The sequence below is a fragment of the Topomyia yanbarensis genome, chromosome 2 (genome assembly GCF_030247195.1).
Source record: "Topomyia yanbarensis strain Yona2022 chromosome 2, ASM3024719v1, whole genome shotgun sequence".
NCBI lineage: Eukaryota > Metazoa > Arthropoda > Insecta > Diptera > Culicidae > Topomyia > Topomyia yanbarensis.
In genome coordinates, this window is record NC_080671.1 from 75,571,987 (window position 1) to 75,589,668 (window position 17,682).

The 17,682-nt window shown below is 42.7% G+C and overlaps 1 protein-coding gene and 1 pseudogene across 1 annotated transcript in view; one reads left to right on the plus strand and one right to left on the minus strand.

The window, feature by feature from the left end:
* Positions 1-17,682, plus strand: part of LOC131679535 (uncharacterized) — a 380,378-nt gene that overhangs the window by 105,855 nt on the left and 256,841 nt on the right. The gene's annotated exons all lie outside the window — the stretch shown is intronic.
* Positions 12,657-12,739, minus strand: LOC131686453 (U4 spliceosomal RNA; annotated as a pseudogene).

Genomic DNA, 17,682 nt, shown 5'->3' on the forward strand with positions numbered 1-17,682 from the left:
TGAATAAAGTGCTATGAATTCTGGAGAAATCACGTTTTAACGTTATGAAAACAGAACCATTAACAAAAATCATGTATTTTATAATTATGTTCCGCCATACTATTATTAAATCGATTTTCTGTACAACTTTATAATCATTCATAAAACCAAAGGTTAAATCGTGATTTTATTCATAGCTTTTGGAAAACATTTTTTTACTCATGAACTATTCACAAAACCCGGAATATTATTCATGAATCTTTTCAATCATCGTGAACTAGTTTATGAGCCAAATATAAGTCACGATTCAATATCCGTGCTCGTGAAATACTTCACAAAATCACACAATGTTATTCAAGTACACGTGAACTGATTCCTGATTTCTTGCGGATTAGTCATGAAAGTGAACTGATTTGATTCCTAGCGATTGACAATTCGTACTCTTAAAATAGTTTACAAAATCATGAAATCTTATTTATAGAAACGTGAACTGATTCACGATTCCTAATATAATAGTCACCACCACAGTAAGCGTCCCTTACCACGTTACTGCAGAGCTCTGACGTGGCGGACCTTTCTTTCTCGCTCGACTCGTGGGATCAATGAGCGACGTGAAAAATAACAAAAACCAAAAAAAGGAGGTGCCGAACCCCTTTGCTAAAGGTGGTTTGATGAGGTCTCCACCCAGTGGGGAGAGTAGTGGAGCGACAGGGGCTGCATCCGACAGAACCAGTGGCCCCCCAGCAGTGGTAGAAAATAGCCCTAGCAGCGCCCTGGACGGGCCACCTACCGCGATGCGTAAAGTGGTGGAGCAGCTCGATACTATAATCGGGTTCACTAATGCGAAGCATAATATCAGCTAGGAGTTGAAACAGAGCCTGCGGGTGCTCCAGCAGGCTGTTCGTGTCGCAAGACAGAAACAGCAGGCTTACGCCAAGAGGGTGGAATGTCGGGAGAGGTCCGACAGAGAAACCCATACAGTGGCCTCAAAGAGGGAGGGAAGAGAGAAGGCCAACATAGGTACCCAGACAGTAGCCTTCCGCTTCCCTTTCTGTGGAGCAGCCAAGTCGCTCGAAGCGGCGGCTGAGTTCCCCTCGAAGGGCAAGGGCAAGGGCAAGGGCAAGGGAAAGGGCAAGGGCAAGGGCAAGGGCAAGGGCAAGGGCAAGGGCAAGGGCAAGGGCAAGGGCAAGGGCAAGGGCAAGGGCAAGGGCAAGGGCAAGGGCAAGGGCAAGGGCAAGGGCAAGGGCAAGGGCAAGGGCAAGGGCAAGGGCAAGGGCAAGGGCAAGGGCAAGGGCAAGGGCAAGGGCAAGGGCAAGGGCAAGGGCAAGGGCAAGGGCAAGGGCAAGGGCAAGGGCAAGGGCAAGGGCAAGGGCAAGGGCAAGGGCAAGGGCAAGGGCAAGGGCAAGGGCAAGGGCAAGGGCAAGGGCAAGGGCAAGGGCAAGGGCAAGGGCAAGGGCAAGGGCAAGGGCAAGGGCAAGGGCAAGGGCAAGGGCAAGGGCAAGGGCAAGGGCAAGGGCAAGGGCAAGGGCAAGGGCAAGGGCAAGGGCAAGGGCAAGGGCAAGGGCAAGGGCAAGGGCAAGGGCAAGGGCAAGGGCAAGGGCAAGGGCAAGGGCAAGGGCAAGGGCAAGGGCAAGGGCAAGGGCAAGGGCAAGGGCAAGGGCAAGGGCAAGGGCAAGGGCAAGGGCAAGGGCAAGGGCAAGGGCAAGGGCAAGGGCAAGGGCAAGGGCAAGGGCAAGGGCAAGGGCAAGGGCAAGGGCAAGGGCAAGGGCAAGGGCAAGGGCAAGGGCAAGGGCAAGGGCAAGGGCAAGGGCAAGGGCAAGGGCAAGGGCAAGGGCAAGGGCAAGGGCAAGGGCAAGGGCAAGGGCAAGGGCAAGGGCAAGGGCAAGGGCAAGGGCAAGGGCAAGGGCAAGGGCAAGGGCAAGGGCAAGGGCAAGGGCAAGGGCAAGGGCAAGGGCAAGGGCAAGGGCAAGGGCAAGGGCAAGGGCAAGGGCAAGGGCAAGGGCAAGGGCAAGGGCAAGGGCAAGGGCAAGGGCAAGGGCAAGGGCAAGGGCAAGGGCAAGGGCAAGGGCAAGGGCAAGGGCAAGGGCAAGGGCAAGGGCAAGGGCAAGGGCAAGGGCAAGGGCAAGGGCAAGGGCAAGGGCAAGGGCAAGGGCAAGGGCAAGGGCAAGGGCAAGGGCAAGGGCAAGGGCAAGGGCAAGGGCAAGGGCAAGGGCAAGGGCAAGGGTAAGGGCAAGCGTAAGACTACGTCGAACGCGAAGCGCCCTAGGAAGTCATGAGGGAAGGGAGCAAAAACCAACACCATACGACGTGTAACCGTCACGGCCAAACGCCGTTTGGTCGAGGTAAACCGGGGCGAAAATGACCCCGCCGGGCAGAGAGAAGGTGCCATCAACTCGGCGCAACCGGGGCAGGGGGGCGTAAACCCCTGGACGCTGGTCACCAAGAAGAAGCCGACACCGACACCGGATGCACCGCGGCCCGCGAAGAAGGCCAAGGACAGAGGCGAGGCCTTGTGGTTAAACACCGACAAGGACAAATACGCCGACGTCCTAAAGTCGATGAGGGCGGCCGAAAGCCTCTCGGCCCTCGGGCAAGACGTGCGCAGCGTGAGACGCACCAATACAGGCGAAATGCTTTTGGTGCTGAAGCGAGGCGCACAATCCAGTGCTGTCTATAAGGCCTTGGCCCAAGAGTTCCTGGGTGAAGGCGCCCAGGTGAGGTCATTAGGGGCGGAAATGACTCTCCAGTGTAAGCATCTAGACGAGTTCACGACCGCAGACGATGTCGTCGCAGCCATCAAGGAGCAATGCGACGTAACAATCGAGCGGGCCTCTGTGCGCTTGAGAGGGGGACCCTCCGGCACCCAAGTAGCCTACCTCAGGCTACAGAAAGCAGATGCGAAAAAGGTTATCGTGATAGGTAAACTGAAGATCGGCTGGTCAGTATGCCCAATTAGCATACCCCAGACGCCTTCAGTTGATAGGTGCTATCGGTGCCTGGAGTCCGGCCATAAGTCGTACGAATGTAAGGGTACAGATAGGAGAGAAAACCCTGCCAAGAAGCGGCAGATGCCCGGTATACTGGTGGAGTGCCGGGATTGCAGCTCTACGATCAGCCTGCCTCAGAGCTACGCGTAGGATGCAATGAGTCCGCACCGAGGATGCAAGAGAGAACCGCCGTGAAGTGTATCGAGCTGCGAAATTGGCCCTTAACAAGGCCATTAGAAGCAGCAAGAGAGCGTGTTTCGACAATCTGTGTGAGAGTACCAACGCGAATCCGTGGGGTGACGCCTACAGAATCGTGATGGCCAAGACCAAAGGGGGCTCTTCACCCCCAGAACGGTCTCCGGACCGGCGACGATTATCGAAGCACTCTTCCCGTCTCGAGCCAGAAGCCCCTGGCCACCTGTACTACGAGACAGTGCGGGCACGGCCGAAATGGTGGCTCCGATGACGAATGAAGAACTACTCGCAGTGGCTAATTCCCTAGCAATGAACAAAGGTCCAGGGCCGGATGGAGTTCCAAACAGCGCTCTCAAGGCAGCGATCATAGCGAACCCGAACATGTTCAGGCTAGCTATGCAGAGATTCCTTGACGAGTGCCGCTTCCCCGATAGATGGAAAAGGCAGAAATTGGTGTTGTTGCCGAAGCCTGAGAAGCCGCCAGGCGACCCATCGTCGTACAGACCAATCTATCTGATAGACACGACTGGCAAATTGCTTGAGAGGATCATCCTCAACAGGCTCACCCCGTACGCGGAAGGTAGGGACGGCCTGTCAAGCAACCAGTTTGGCTTTCGGAAGCGTAAGTCCACAGTGGAGGCTCTCAACTCAGTGATAAATACTGCCGAGATAGCGATCCAGCGGAAAAGGCGAGGCATTCGATACTGTGCGTTAGTGACACTTGACATGAAGAACGCATTCAACAGCGCAAGCTGGGATGCCATCGCGCTCTCGTTACATCGGCTTAGCTTGCCGGTGGGTCTGTACCGGATCCTGGAAAGCTACTTCCAGAACTGCGTACTGCTATACGAGACCGATGCCGGTCAGAAAAGGGTTCCGATTACCGCCGGAGCCCGGAACCTCATGTATGACGGGGTTCTGAGACTGAAGTTCCCTCCTGGGGTCAAGATCGTCGGCTTTGCCGACGACGTAACCTTGGAAGTCTATGGGGAGTCAATCCCTGAGGTAGAACTAACTGCAGAACACGCGATCAACACGGTGGAGGAATGGATGAGCTCGATAGGCTTGGAGCTCGCTCAGCATAAGACAGAGGTAGTTATCGTTAATAACCGCAAGTCGGCACAATATGCAGTTATCCATGTGGGAGAAGTCGTGATCACCTCACAGCGGAGTCTGAAGTCTCTCGGAGTCATTATAGACGACAAGCTGACCTTCGGCAGCCATGTCGACTATACATGCAAGAGAGCGTCGACTGCTGTTGCGGCACTATCGAGGATGATGTCCAACAGTGTGCGCCAGTAGACGTAGGCTACTGGCAGGCGTTGCCGTATCTATCCTCAGGTACGGCGGCCCGTCATGGTCAAGAGCACTGAGGGTAACCAGTTACCTACGGAAATTGGAGAGCACCTACCGTGTGATGTGCCTCAGAGTGATATCTGCCTACCGCACGGTATCACACGATGCATCCTGCGTGATAGCGAGCATGATGCCAGCCGGGCTGGTCATCCGGGAAGATGAGGAATGCTTCGAGCTACGTGGAAATAGAGGAGCCCGCGAGCGCACTGGGGTGACCTCGGTCGCCAGATGGCAGCGTGAGTGGGATAACTCCTCGAAAGGTAGGTGGACCCACCGGCTGATACCTAACATATCGAGCTGGGTGTGCAGACCCCATGGGGAAGTTCACTTCCATCTGACACAATTCCTGTCAGGCCTTGGCTGCTTCCGAGAGTACCTTCACAGGTTCGGGCACGCGGAGGTCCCCGCCTGCCCTGACTGCCCAGGTGTAGACAAAACTGCCGAACACATACTGTTCGTATGTCCTCGTTTCGACGTCGAAAGGTGGAATCGGTGGAGAAGTGGAACGCAGTCTCGACTGCAACCACCCAGATTGCCTGTAGGCTACAGGGAATCTGGCGCACCGAGCAACAGACGACGGACACGACTAACTAGTGATTTATTAGTTGGTGCGAAAAAGGCCGAGCGCAGAAAAGTGAGTGAATGGTCAGTTCATGCTGAGGCAGGTTTGACGCAGCGACTGGCAACCGCGTAAGGAGTAAACCAGCCACCCCGAAGCAAGGCAGAAGAGCGAGTGTATAGGAGTATATGTGGACTGCCTCATGCCAAGATGGGAGGGTCGTAGCGTAATATGTTGGGACTTAGCTATCGATGCCTCGTGGCGTGGCAGAGGAGTGAAAGGGTGAGCATCCAAGTCAGTCTCACACGGTATGTTAAGTGTGAGCACAAAAGTCAGCCTCACATGGTATGAACTGCAGAAAACCTGGAGATTCTGAATGTGATATTCACTTTACGGTTCAGATATGTACGGGCGTAGAGATGTCGCGAGTACGTGTATCATCGCGAAGGGCCTGAGCGTTTGTGCGTTTAAGTGCTTGATCGCGTGTGCTAACGTATACGTAACTTCGCGTGTTCGTGTTCTATTCTATAACCGTGCGCCGTTCACGTATTCGCGTGTGTTCTTGGATGATCGCGCGTGGATCGTGACTGTAATACTTAATTTTCGGTGTACGGTTCAGACGCTAGAAGAAAGGGAGAGCTTCCATATCACTAGAGTCGCCATGGAAGGTGTTGTCTAGTGGATATGAGCTTTATTTTTGATTGGTCCAACTGAATGAATGTACCTAAGTTGCTAGGACGAATGATATTGATTTTTGGACGCGACCGACTAATGATCACACTAACATGGACGTTTGTAGGTTCGTTTGAGATTGTGTTTGAAACTTTATACGTACTAAAACATTCACCTTATTACTGTGGTGTTATCAAGTTTGCGCGACTTCGGGCGTAGGTGTGTGTGGTTGATCGTGAAGGGCTCAAGAGTTCGTAAATTAACGTGTTTGTCGCGTGTACTTGCATGCATGTGACCAAGGATGCCAACGGTACCGGTAAACTACATTTTTTTCGGAATATTTACATTTGCACAAGCCGTACAGCCCACTACAGCGATGCATCGCTACAGCTCTTGCTAAAACGGTAGCCAAACCGAGTACATTTTCCCGTACAGTACTCTGTACTGCTCGGTGAGAGTGTGGCGTAGTAAAGTTTGTTCTCTCGCTTTGTACACTTTTCTCTGCATAGTCAAAGAGAGAGAGGCCCACACACGTAAGCGTTGATACCGGTCGTGGCGTAAACGAACCGCATTCATTGTCGTCGTTTGTGATTAAAAATATTGAATAGATTAAAAATATTAAAAAGTGTAAAATAAGGAAAGAGAAGCTGTACCGCTCACGTCTGGTGGCTGTACTGGGGGCAGTATTTTTTGTCATGTTACTGCTTTGCTTACAGACTGCCGTACAACGCTGGGCGTCTTGCACTAGCGAACGACAGCAGCGTCGAAAGAGTAATGAGAATGTAGGCTGAAAAATTACAGCCGCAGTAAAGGTAAGCATTTTGCATCCTTGCATGTGACTTCGCGTGAGTAAATTTGATTTTGTAACCGTGTGGCCATTCACATATTCGCGTGCGTTCATGATCGCGCGAGCGCGGGAGATTACGGGTTCACGTTTGAGACAGCGTTTGAATGTTTATAAGTGCTGAGATGGTCAAATTATCACCGGGATATTATCATGTCTGCGAGGACGCAGATGTAGGTTGCGTGGATGATCGCGAACGGCTCAAGCATTTGTATGTTGACGTGTGTGTCGCGTGTATGTGACTTCGCGTGTATAAATTCGGTTTTTTATGTCGCCATAGAACGTAGATTTTTATGTCGTGTTGTTTTTGTTTGGCCCACCTGAAGCCATTGGACCTATAATACTAGGGCCGAGAATAGGAACTTCCGGATGTAATCGATTCATGATCGCGCGCACACGAGCATTTTGAAGTTCACTCCTGAGACCGCGTTTATGAATTTATAAGTAATAAACCATTAATTTAGTCTCTGGGCAGTTATCGTGGGCGTAGGTGAGCGTGGATGATCGCGAAGGGCTCGATCGTTCGTATGTTGAAATTTTTGTCGCGTGTGCTAGCATGTATGTAACTTCGCATGTATACATCATTTTTATAAGCGAGTGTCCATTCGCATGTTCGCGTGTTCTTGAATGATCTCGCAAGGGCTGTGAATATACTTCATTTTTAGTGTATGGTATGTAGAAGAGAGTGAGTTCTCCCATTTCACTAGAGTTTTCGGGCATGTCGCCATGGAACGAGTTGTCTAGTTTTTTATTTTCTATTGGTCCGACTGAAAGCATAAGATTGGGCTGCTAGGATCGAGGAGTGACCGATTCATGATTCAAGATGAGGTGGGTTGACGCTTGTAAATTTATATGTGCTAAAACGTTCACCTAATTACCGGGGTGTTTGCATGTTGGCGCGAAGGCCACGTTTGTACGTTTGGAATGAGAGAGATTGTGAGTGTATATGATAGAATAAGCAATTTATTGTTTTAGTGAATGTTAGTATGGATCCAACTTAAGGAGGGGATATGGGTTTCAGCGTAAAAATTAGTTTTCTTGCCAATTTTTTTAGTAAGATGGGTGAAGCGAATTGATCGAAACATTTGTACATTATACTGCATCATTCTGTAATTTTTTCATGCAAAAATATCTACAAGCGACTCGGTGACGAAGCTTTATGTGGAACGTCTCTAGAAAATACGATTTGTGGTGTTAACTGTCATTCAAAAAGTACTTGACCGATTTATTTCAAACTTCGCACACACATTCTATGTAAAAAATACCTAACTCCTACGTTCAGTTTTCGGGATAATTTTTTCAATACTACTCATAAACTGACGGAAATTTTCTTGAAAATAGCAATTCATCCATTTTATTAGTGAAAAAACACTTAATTGAAAAATTATCTTAAAAACTTTACGTTAGGGGTTAGGTAATTTTTACAAAGAATGTGTAGATATTTTTACATGAAAAAATTACAGAATGTTATTGAAATGATGCAGTATAATATAAAAAAAGTTTTGATCAATTCGCTTCACTCATATTTCTAAAAAAATGGCAAAAAAAATATTTTTTACGCTGAAACCCTTAACTCTTCCTTAAGATATAGCAATAAATAATAACATGGAAAAAAATTAAGTAGAAGTAGCACATGAGTAGTGGAAAAGCAAACTACTAGAAGTACAAAAAACAAACTAATGAAGTAGAAGAAGAGAACACATGTAACATGAAATCAAATTACTTAAAATCGTCTAAATGCCAGCTAATGATACTTGTTTACCATTAATGATAATTGCATTCCATTGGAAGTTTTTCATGCTATGCTGACCGGGAATGGATGATTCACGTGCGTCGGTAAATTAATCGTACCTTAATTTATCCAATCCGATCTTTCCGAATGAATCGAATCCAAAGCACGAATTGAATACCGGTAAAAAGTGACCAACGAATGCCAAAAGTATTACCCACTATTCTATCATATATGCCAGTTCTGCATCTATTCCCTGACCTATCTGTCACAACTGCTAAAAAACTACAATAATTACAACACAACACAACTAATCGAGTTCAACTTCTATATTTTTAATGCACCTGCGCACGTTGATTAAGCCAACCGATAAATTGAACCACAATGACTCCCACAGCGAGCCGTGCTCACAAACACTGCAATTAAGTTGTTGAACAATATCTGTAAACACAGCCAACAGAAAAAGTCAATCCACGGTGACCCGCCAATCGGCCACGTCCGGGTTCACAGGCTGTTGGCTGATCGTTAGTTTGGGCTGGTGCTTAGTTTGAAAAACTCAAAAGGCCCATAAGCCCTCTCGGCCTTCTCGATGCACCACTATCGAGACGTAATGTAGTAACCATCTTAAAGCAGTTGTCTGTCAGAGGTTGATGCACAAATGAGCGACTGAAAATAAAAGTCGCTTCGCAAAATCCATTTCAAACATATTAGAATATAAAAATCGGAAATAAACTTCAAGCATAAAAATCGGACAGAAATCCTTCAGCATAAGAATCGCTTCAAAAGTTCTCACCCATAAAACTCGGCAAGGATGAACCTCCAGTATAAAAATCGTTTAAAAATAAATAAATCGTTCGTAGGAGCACCCGTACATCTTGATGTTCAAGATTAAAAGTCGACTATCAAAAACTACTTTGTAAGAATCGGATATATTTTTCCGGTTTTGACGTAGGACTACGTCTTTGTTTTCGATATGAGGGTGCACTTTACAAATTCTACAAAAATGGTATGTAACGAAAAGTGGTCCAATTTTAAACGCATATAATTCAGCCATCTCACGATAAATTTTCACATTTGTTTGCACATATCGCCCCGAAATACTTCTAAGAATAAATTCCAATAGATAAACCCAAAGATTTTTGATATCATGACATTGAAATTTTAAATAATGTACAACCTACTCATAATATCGCATATTAAAACACAGAAAATAGCGCTTCCCAAGAACGGCACGACAGATTTGTGTACCAAGCGCGCTACGCTTTGAGGAATTCCACGAAGATCCGTCCGAAAATCTTTAAAATCGTGACCGACCATCTTAGATTCCAATGAAACTTTACACGTTTCACCGTCATGCAAGACTAAATATTTTCCACAGGTAATAAGGTTTTTCAAAAGGCCCGTAAACTTCCTGCAACTTTCTCTTTGACATCAAGGCGATATTGTGAAACATTTTAAAGTTACACCAAAACAACCAACATATGATTCAGCTATATAGTTTAATCAACAGACCCTATGGTTGAAATATATTTTGGTTGCTTTCATGTAACTTTCAAATGGTTTACAATATCGCCTTGATGTCAAAGAGAAAGTTGCACGAAAGTTTACGGGCCTTTTGAAAAACCTATTGTTGTTGATGGAGAAACGCGACTAACTTATGAAAAGGTCGTAATAAAACAAAATAATTGTGTTGTTAAAACAAAAGTTAAAATATCTCGAGAACTACTACATTTTAGAAAATTTTTGTTAAGAGCATTTCGATTTAAAATGGCTTTTAGAATCATATTCAAAAAGAAAATTGTATTTTTGACTGCAAATAGTAAGAATTATAAAAAAATGTCAAAAGTTGTTGTTAGGAAAACTTTTTTATTGAAAGTTTCTCCATGATCCAAATACACTAAAAAGGTTGCTTTTACGTCTTTAAAACGATAAACATTAAATTTTTGACATTTTTTGATGGGGTAACGCGAATAACTTTTAAAAAGAGCATGATTACACGAATTAATTGTTTTTGAAGTAGCAAAATTTCAAATATCTCGAAAACTATCGCATTTTGGAAGATTTTTGTTAAATGCATTTTGATTTTAAATGGTGCTTAGAATTATATTCTGCAATAAAATTGCAATTTTGTATGTCAATTAGTATGAAATTTAAAAACATGTACGAAGTTATTGTTAGAAAAACTTTTTACCGATTTTTTCTCCATCATGCAATCACAATCAAAATGTTTCTTTTCTCTTTAGGTTTTTGGTAACAAAATATAAAAAATTTAAAAAATGGGTTTTTTTCGCAATTTAAATTTTTATCATAAATTTTTGTTTTTTTGAAAAATGATAACATTTTTTTCAGTGCATATTTTTTTCGGACAGAAGTATTCATTTCCTGTAATTTGTCCTCACATAGTTTTGCTGTATAAAATACAGTAATCGAACAAAAAAAATTTGAAATTCATGCACGTAGAAACGTTTACGCCCTTTTGAAAAATTACTCTTGTATCAAAATATTCCAATTGCCAGAGAATATCATGGAGATTCATACAGCGAACACACCTGCAAAGTTTCGTTCGAATCGACGATGGTCATATTTTGCGGTCGGCCGGTTTCTCATGGAATCCCTCTTCTATGAATGACGCCATCATCGACTATTTAAAGAACGGATTTGACCGGACAAGCTATGTTGCCTGTTCAACGGCAGGCGGAGCAGATCACTGCGCTGTGTGTTTTCACAGCCAGTGTTGCTGAGCTAGAAGTCCGTTACACTGGATGTGGAGGTACGTTACCCAGTGCCGTCCAACGCGCGACTGAGCTTGTCCGTTCAAACACTATGCTTTCTTTTGTGTTGTGCTCGTTTCCAGCACACTTTTATGTACAATCTCGAACACAATTATTCGTACACAAAATCGCTTATACATTAGAGCTCCATTTGCAAAATCTGTTTTAATCCACCTAGTTGTGCAATTGTGCCTTCCTCATTTGTCCAAACTGCGATTCTATGGCTCATTATGTTCAAAACAATGTGGAAAGGTATATTACATATTCAGTACGATTTGCACATAGTACATCCAATGTATCGACAGCCACGATTTTGAGATTCTATGTGTCGACAGTGAAACATCGCTTGAAACCAGCGGCGAATCAAGAAGGAAGATCCGTAAAAAAATTTAAAACTAGTTATAATTTTAAAGTAGAAAACCCTTACTGCATACTCCTACCTAAGCCTATACAAGCCAAAAAATAGGTTGACAATTTTTAGAGCGATTGCATAACCTTTCTATATGAGAAAGGCAAAACAGTTAACATAGTGTCGTGGTACTAGTTGTCTCTTTCGTTCTACCCATCATCATCAGCGTTTGATTTGTGCGCTTGGGTTCAATGTTTGAGGCGAATGTGTAGGTAGGCATATCAAATTTGTTAGCAGGGTTATCATATTCACAGATTTTTCTGTAATGTCATTGATTTTTTCACGATTTTTGATCACAGATTCTTTTTTACAGATGGCAGATTTTTGGCATTTTGATAAAAAATTTACAGATTTTTCAAAATATTCTGATTATTCACAGATTTTTCGGATTTTTTCCTGTTTCAGTTAGTACAGATGGTAAAATTATATTTTTGACCGAATCAAAGATTTCAATGTGGCATCTCTGTTTGTTAGCAGTTGCATGCGTTACCTGTATGATAGCAATCTGTGCTTTCGTTGTGCAAAGACGAAAACATTCTTAGCAACAAATTCACGCGAATCGATGGAAAGCACAACGAAAGTTTATTGTTTACGTTCGATCAATTCATTTATTTAATTCCACTTCACGTGATTTATTTCCACTCAGTCTATCCTATTTTGATTCTGCTAATAGGTACATACTACAAAGCCTATTTAAGAATGCATATCGTTTCAAAAACACATCTCCATATATAAAATTGTTTTCGATTCTTGTATATTTATAGTTTCGATATATGATTAAGACTATTGCATTTGCTACATTTGTATGAGTACTTTAGGAAAGTTACAATAATGGCAAAATATAACTACAAAGCATGGTCTATACATAAAATGTCTATATTGTCTAAAATTTGATTTTTCTTTACCGGTCCGGGTTTTTTACTACACACAATCGAAAAGTTTTTACAATTTTTAAAAGCTGATCTTGTGCTATAAAGACTTAGTTCCAGATATTAGTTCGGTCACGGTTTTCTGTCTTCTTTCTTCAGATCATCTCAAATAAGTTTAATAGGATTCGATTACCTACTACAAATGAAATGACCCGATAATCAAGAAGGTTTGGTTCAATATGTAGTATTCGATGTTGATTGGTTGTGCTTAAACTATACGTAAGAAATATATTTGATTTTTTTTTCAACTAGCAATAATCGCACCTCGGTTGTACCTCATTGGTTACGATATCGCCACTGCGCAAAGCTCAAATAGGGTGATGAGCCCATTTTCGCTATGTTTCTATTATCACCTTACCCATTTGAAGCCGTTGGTTAGAGCAGTGTCTGCCATCTTTGTTACACGCGTTGATTCAAATGGTAGCGCAACAATAGGGGCACTCGATTCGAGTTTTCGTTGCGCTCAAACACGAGAATTACACTGTTTTCAGCGAATTTGTGTTATTATATTGGTTCTTAACAACGAAGCAAAGTTGTTGATGTCCATATTTACGCATTCCATTGATTGTAGACCGAGGAATTAATGAATCAGTGAGGCACCCTGCTTAGTATGGTGAAAATAGGCACTTTACCCTATATTTGATTTATTATTACTCTAAATGTACTAAGAAAATAAATATTTTACATTAAGTAGTATAGTCCTACGTCTACAGTTCGTGCAACCCCATAGGGCTGCCCCTTTTAGTTTTTTTTTGCTGAAAGTTTTCTTACCAGACTCTTTCAGAACAAACACGTGTATTAATATATTGTCTTCGAATTAATAAATTTTCGTACAGACTCTTACAAAGGAATATCTCAGTCCGATTTTTATGCTTGAAGTTTATATACATTTTTCCATCCATATTTGAAATTGGTTTTAAGAAGCATGTTCAGTCTTTGCGACTTTTATTTTCGTTCGCTCAAATATGCTTGATGTTTGCAACACCGTCAAACCCGTCAACCTAGGGGAGGGAAGACCTACGTAAGTATATTCAAATTAAAAATGAACCTGATTGGTCATGAATAATTTATAGGATTGCTCATATCCACAAAGATTCATTTGTCAACCTCGATCGAGTAGCGAATCGTTCAACATCCATCCAAACAACTAGTGGTCAAATATTCAAAACTCACAATAAATTATCCAGCCAATCACTCACACTTCCGACATGCATACCCCTCAGCACTGCTATTTTCTTCCATGACAAGTAAAGAATGGAACCGGACTTCTAACATGACAGCCGCACATATGACGTGGAATCAACGCGATAGCAGATGCTTCGTACAACTGTGAATCCACGATTGATGCCACCATAGTAGATAGACCCTTTTCCGTTTGGAACCACCAAGCCCGAACCGAGTCAGAAGTGACGTAATTCACTCCGCATCGTCCCAATCCAACATCGGTCACACTCTATCAAAAACTGCACAAATCAGAATGATTTGTTGATTTTTGCCACTGAATAATGTCGCCTGGTAGAGATGGATTTTTTGTCATCCGACCGCCCCTAAAAAGCGCAATTCTAAGCTGTAACCATCAGCTGCAGCCTCCGTGGTCATGAATCGTAAATACATCAACTCTTCAGCTCCACAGCGTCCGCTTCAGAGTATTCCCTGATGTGCGAACACTTCCACCGTACTGGCATGTATCATTATTTCGGTTGTCAGCAAATCGTCCTCTAATCTTCCCATGTGTATTTGCGGAAAGGAACGTGTCATACTCTGTGGTCGCCCGGTCGGGCCGATGGCGAACGGCTGAACACGTCCTACCTACACGGGAGTTACATTGTGAAGGACATCCGCGAGCCTTCGTCCGGGTGGATAGTTTTCAAAAAAGCAACGCCCGGTGTACATTTCGCCCGTGCCGTGCCCGGTTCCAAAGGCTCAAGCCGGACAGTCAAAAACCGCTAGCAAAAACACTCGCCAGAATCGGTGGCCGCAACATCCCGAGCGTCACACGCGTTTCTCCGGCAGGTTGATGATGATGACGTCGGAAAAACAAACAGAGACGAGTGTGTTGGCAGAATGATCTTTACTTAAATGCATGTGCTTGTAGGTTCCTTCCCAGCTGCGAAGCCACCGGATTCGTGATGGATCCCAGATCCGGAGGTTTCGGACGGAGGTGGAGTGGATGTAGTGTAGTGTCATAAATACCACACACAGTTAGTCTTCTTTCGTCAAACAGAGGCGCGATTCGCCGGGGCGCTATCCGGACTGGAAGGGCTGCCAGGTTGAAGGTGGAACACAATTAAAAGACTTCGGGAAGATGTGGAAAAATAAAGCGAAGAATGAAAATGATATTCCGACTGGAAGTTGGTATTTTTAAATTGTACATAGACATTGCAAAAAACTCACCACAGTGAAACGGTAGATCTTCCAACGAGAGATTTACAATTGCAATCTAGTAAGTTGCGGCTGAAAATAATATTTGTTGAGCCCTCATACAAAGATATTTTTACATTTCTTATAAAAGAAATGTATAGAATTCGCTCAAACTTTCAAGATTTTTTCCGAGGCCCGGAGGGCCGAGTCTTATATACCAATCGACTCAGCTCGACGATTTGGGACAATGTCTGTGTGTGTGTGTGTGTCTGTGTGTGTGTGTGTGTGTATGTAACGGACAAATTCTCATTCGTGTTTCTCAGCAATGGCTGAACCGATCTTTTCCAAACCAATTTTAAATGAAAGAACTAAAAAACAGTATGAACGCTATTAATTTGTTTTTGATTCTGATGTTTAGTTTCCAAGATATGAATGTTTGAATGCGTAAAAATGGCGTTTTTTGCAGTTTTTTTGAATTATCTGTCGAAATTGACAATATAGATTAACAATTTATATGTTTTTAGACAGCTTTAACGAATACCTTTCGAACAAGCTATAGATTGTTGAAATCGGACTATTATCAAAAGAGATATTTAACATTAAATGCGGACGAAAGATTTTTATCATTTCCCATTGCCAGAAATATGACCAAAAACATGTAATCTATTATTAACGCCAAAACGGCTTATTTTAGGTCAATAGTATCTTCGGAGAATATAATGGAGGCAATATGCCCTTTCTTTTGGTGTTGTGCTTTTTCAGATTAATCCTCCTATGAGTGAGATATTTTCACAAATTTTCTTGGAAGTGATTATATCGAAATGATGCCTTCAGCAAATTTATAGCTCTTACATTTGCGAATAACTTTAGTGAAGGCTTCAAATATCTATTTTGAATACTTTAAAAGTTATGGCTTGTTGTTTGTGGACTACTCTTTGTCGTCTATTTTTTTGTTCAATATAGTAATAATGCATTGAAATAAGCCAAACATTATTAAGATAAAACAAATTTTGTATTTCATTTTACTATCTACAACCGCTAGAAATAATCACCGAACACTTCCAAGTTGTCTGGAAGGAACTTGATAACTTATCAGTGCAAAAATGTTCATTTGTACGAACCTTCTGACTGCAATTTCTCAAACTTATAACCATCGGATCGATCTGAAACATATCGGAAAATGAAAGCGAAGTAAATAACTCCAAGAAACGGCGTAGCCAAGAGAAGGTTTTGGGGTTTAACACCATACAACCCCCCCCCCCCGCATCACCCAAAAAAATATTGGATTGAAGTTGATAATTTATTGATGCTGACTGATTTAATTCAATATTACAATAACAATTATCTGATCCGTAGATTGATAACCAGTTGTTGTAAACATCATGAGGACTTTTGATAAATTGTCGGAATGGGGTCCTGATATGTAACTGATCTATTGGTCTTGATTTCACAGTTGTCTAATAGCATCAATATCAAATTCCTGCTTGAAAACATTCCAATAGAAAATTCCAGAGTTCTGTAATCAATCATAATCCTCAGATTTATTTTCAAATCGAGCTCGTTTTTGTAGAGATGTACTGTAATAAGGGTCTTTATTTAATAAGAAGCGAAGTTAAAATTGATTTAATGTCTATGAAACATAGAACTGCTCATCAAAAAAATGCATAACTTTCAACATTTGCTAAAAATGTTTTTGCCTTTCTCATTCACTCTAAAATTCGTCAATCTAATCCCGACCGGGAGGGCCGAGTGTCATATGCCAATCGACTCAGTTCGTCGATATCGGAAAATGTCTGTTTGTGTATGTATGTGTGTATGTGTGTGTATGTGTGTATGTGAAAAAATGTGACCTCTGTTAATCAGAGATGGCAGGATCGATTTTCACAAATGAAATGAAAAATTTTCAGAATCAAATTTGTATTTTTGATGCCAAATAACTTTATAATGCATGAAACATTGAGATTTGATGTAAGCTCGAAAAAAATAATGTTTGACAAAAATTGACTTTTTTGGACTTTGGTACATTTTTGCCTTTCTCATATAGAAAGGTTATGCAATCACTCTAAAAATCGACAATCAAACCGGCCCGGAGGGAGTATGCAGTGAGGGATTGCTACTTTAAAATTAAAAATAGTTTAAAATTTCTTAACAAGTTGAAAATTTTCGGCAGGACCTGGACCTCCCGGATCTTTCTCCATGATCCGCCGCTAGTTTTAAGCGATGTTTCAATATCACATAGTATCTCAAGATCGTGGCTGTCGATCCATTGTACGTATGTGCAAATCGTACTGAACATGTAATATTCATTTCCACCATTGTATTGAACATAACCAGCCATGGAATCGTAGTCTGGACAAATGAGACAAGCACAATTGCACCACTAGGTGGATTAAAACAGGTTTTTATTTTGGGAATGCGTCGAGTTGAGACGAAAACGTAATATGATTAATAACGAGGATAACACTTTCCGAATGTAGAGAGAAATTTATGAAAAATAACGATTTCCATTCGACTCTAGCAGGTCCTGATCGATTTTGATGAGCATTTGATTTTTGTTGTATGACCAATTATATGTATAGGTCAAATGTTCAAAAACAGTAATTTAAGATCAAGATAACATCATTTTGAAACCGCCAATTTCGGAGGTTTAGTATCTTCGATGGGTTTTACAAACGTTAAACAGCGCACCATTTGATAAAATAATTTTGACGGTATATCGTCCAAGAAGTATGTATGGTGAATTTTCTCAGGTTAATATTCATGACTACAATAAAGTCTCAACAAATTCGCTAAAGACACGAACTCTGTTACTATTTTCTGAAAAATAATTCTGCATAAATTTAAAACTTCAAAAATTACGGTTTCGGAATTATGCCGTTTGGACAGTAAGA